Here is a 3,165-nt window from a genome sequence, read left to right as displayed (position 1 = left end):
AGACAAATGGCATCAATTTGCACACTTTTGCATTTGTTAGTATGGCCCATTTAGCAGCAATAATGGGAGAGTAGTGTGAAGGGAGAGAATGACCATGTGAACCTAGCCTAAAATAGCACAACATACTGAAGTGCAAGAAAAATTGCAAACTGGCACTCTCCATGCATGCAATGTAGGGATAAGGAAGGAAAGAACAGTTACAGCCGTTTCACGCCACCTGGCACTTTGTCAAGCAAACACTTAATAAACAACTGTAACTACTGTGTCCACCCACCAATGTGACCCAAGCAATAAGAAAAATACAAGACAAGTTAATTTATGCACAATAATGAGGTTAAAAACAAAATTGAGGATAAAGCACAGGGATAGGAGACATGAAAGTAAGGATAAGAATTAAAGAATAACACTAAGGTTTTGGCGATATTTCAATCCTAGACTGCCAATGGCTCAGATTCGTACAATCTTATTTATGGTGCTGGAGTTTCTGTAGGGATGGGCGGTTCAGTTCTCTCAAATCCCATGAGGAACTTCTGCGTTACCACCTTGGACATGCTGAATATAGTCTTTAAAGGGGTACTCCTGTGGAAAACAATTTTTTTCATATCAACTGGCTCTAGAAAGTTAAGTAGATTTGTTAATTACCCCTATTAAAAAAATCTCAACCCTTCCAGTACTTATCAGCTGCTGTATACTACAGAGGAAGTTGTGTAGCTCTTTCCAGTATGACCACAGTGCTTGCTGCTGACACCTCTGTCCATGTCAGGAACTGTCTGTGGCAGGGTAAGTTTGCTATGGGGATTTGCTCCTACTCTGGACAGTTCCTGACATGGACAGAAGGTGTCAGTAGAGAGCACAGTGGTCAGACAGAAAAGAACAACACAACTTCCTATGGAGTATACAGCAGCAGATAAGTACTGGAAGGGTTTAAGATTTTTATATAGAAGTAATTTACAAATCAGTTTAACCTTCTGGAGCCAGTTAATATTGAAAAAGAAAATTGAACCCGAGTACACCTTTAAGTCTAGTAGAGCCGTTTATGGAAAAGTCTTACATTAACCTATTAAATCAAAGAAACAAGTTGAGATATTGGGTAAAGGCCTTTTACACTGGATGAATATCAGGACGAATAAAGGCTTATATAGGAATGCTCGTTGATGATAATTGGCCTGTGTAAATGGGTGATATGCGGCCAACAATTATGTAGTTAACCCCTTAATGAACCATGATGTTTTTTTACATCATTGGGCCATTAACGGAGTATGGAAAGGGCTTGGGTCTATAGCTCAACCATTACCTGGTGGCACCTAACTGGGGGCCTCCGTTAATAGCCAACATGCAGCGATCTCCAGTGCCAGTTATTTTAACTGTTTAGATGCCGAGGTAAAAACTGACACATGTACCACATCATTGGTGTTCAGTGGGTTGGATAAGCTGCCCACAACATGATATCTGCAAGCTGAACCCTTGTGATGGCAGCCTGAGGCCTTCTGAAGGCCTTTGTGTCGACCGTGACAGGTGACAGATCTTGTTCTACAGCCCGCCATGGGCAGCCTGTACTAGCAGATCACAGATTAATCAATTCAATGCATTGCAATAGCACTAAACTCAATAAACAATGGAGTGATTACTTAAAGTAGTCCCCTGGGAACTTAAAAAATGTTAAAAAGAAAATGTTAAATTTTTTTTTTTATTATTTAAAAAAAAAAATTATAATAAAAATGCAAATTAACTCCTCAACCCTCCCTATCCTATTGTTTTGAAATATTAAAATGTAAGCAAATAAAACTAAATACGTGAATGTATTTGACATTGCCACACGCAGAATTGAGTCCGAGAAGATGTTATCAAAAGCTGATGGTAAAAACATAAAATCATTTTCTTTCTGTTTCACACCATATTTTATAGTAAAAGAACAATGGGTCCAGCAAAATAATAAGCCACAGGACGTTGTGGTACCTCATGACGTTGTGGTACGGGGAGGCCAACAGAACCCACGCCTCTGGGACTCCTCAGGCCGGTAATAAAAGATGCACCAATGGAGATGCTACATACAGGTATTATTCTTTTAATTCCAAGTATCATCTAAGCAGTTTACTAGCCAATTCCTGAGACAGATTAAAGGGATTTGCCCATGAATCCGAGTTATCCTTATCCTATGCCCTAACACTGTACTGAATGGAGCAGTGGCGCCCCCATGTGACCGCTGCTCTGGGAGAGGGGAGATTTGGTTCCTAAGTCTCAGGAAAGAATTTTTCCCCTGCTCTGGAGAACGGACCCGGTTATTTAGACTTGGCTTGGATTTTAGTAGTTCACGTTGTAACAATTATATTAGTCTGTTTCCTGTTACAAATATTTAGCAGAAGTCAAGATCATGGACTCCAAAAACATGACACACGGCAGATAACAGGTCTTTGTGGCGTTGTTGGAGTTATTGATGCACATACTGTATTTGTTTTTTCTACATATTTCACGAGGTGTATTAAGCATGAACACGTTTTCTTTCCATATTAAATATAATAGCATTATTATTATTTTTAATTTGACTAATGTTATTGTCTTTTCTCTCTCAGCCACACAACATACTGAAGATTGATGCTGTTCTATAAACTAAACTAATAATATGTATTTCAAGGTGCACCAAATTTATCATGCAAGCACCAATAAGATAAATTGTAGCACAATTTCTGCCAGTCTGGTCTAATTTTGTTAGCTAGTAGATAGATAGATAGATAGATAGATATGAGATAGATAGATAGCCTAGTAGTGTGCACCTGTAGGCCAGGTCCATATAATAGTTTGGTATCAACAAGTGCTGGCTGACTTATTCTTTGTCTGTATTGCACATACGGGGGAGGGGCTACCTCCATGTTGGCCTTGCACCCCACCCACCTCTATCAGGTGTGTATATAAGGTGGCTTGGATGTTCCAGATCCTGCCATGCTTACTGAACTGTTCACACAGAGGCATATTCACAGTGTAGGGTCCGTCCCAGGAGGCCACTGTTACGCCTAGCGCTCCGGGTCCCCGCTCCTCCCCGGAGCGCGTACGGCGTCTCTCTCTCCGCAGCGCCCCGGTCGGTCCCGCTGACCGGGAGCGCTGCACTGTCATGGCCGTCGGGGATGCGATTCGCACAGCGGGACGCGCCCGCTCGCGAATCGCATCCCA

At 41.4% G+C, this 3,165-nt stretch overlaps 1 long non-coding RNA gene across 2 annotated transcripts; it reads left to right on the top strand.

Annotated features, from left to right (window-relative positions):
* Positions 1-255: 255 nt before the first annotated feature.
* On the top strand, positions 256-2,676 carry LOC130290855 (uncharacterized). 2 transcript variants are annotated; one of them, XR_008847721.1, is made up of 3 exons: positions 256-411; positions 1,906-2,054; positions 2,571-2,676. It is a non-coding gene; the product is annotated as an uncharacterized LOC130290855 (long non-coding RNA). The 2 variants fall into 2 exon arrangements; XR_008847720.1 differs by lacking the exon at positions 256-411 and adding an exon at positions 1,374-1,515.
* The last annotated feature ends 489 nt before the right edge of the window (positions 2,677-3,165 follow it).

This window comes from Hyla sarda, chromosome 9, assembly GCF_029499605.1.
Source record: "Hyla sarda isolate aHylSar1 chromosome 9, aHylSar1.hap1, whole genome shotgun sequence".
Lineage (NCBI taxonomy): Eukaryota > Metazoa > Chordata > Amphibia > Anura > Hylidae > Hyla > Hyla sarda.
Note: the sequence above shows the minus strand (reverse complement) of the source record. Positions and strands in the feature narration are given on the sequence as shown.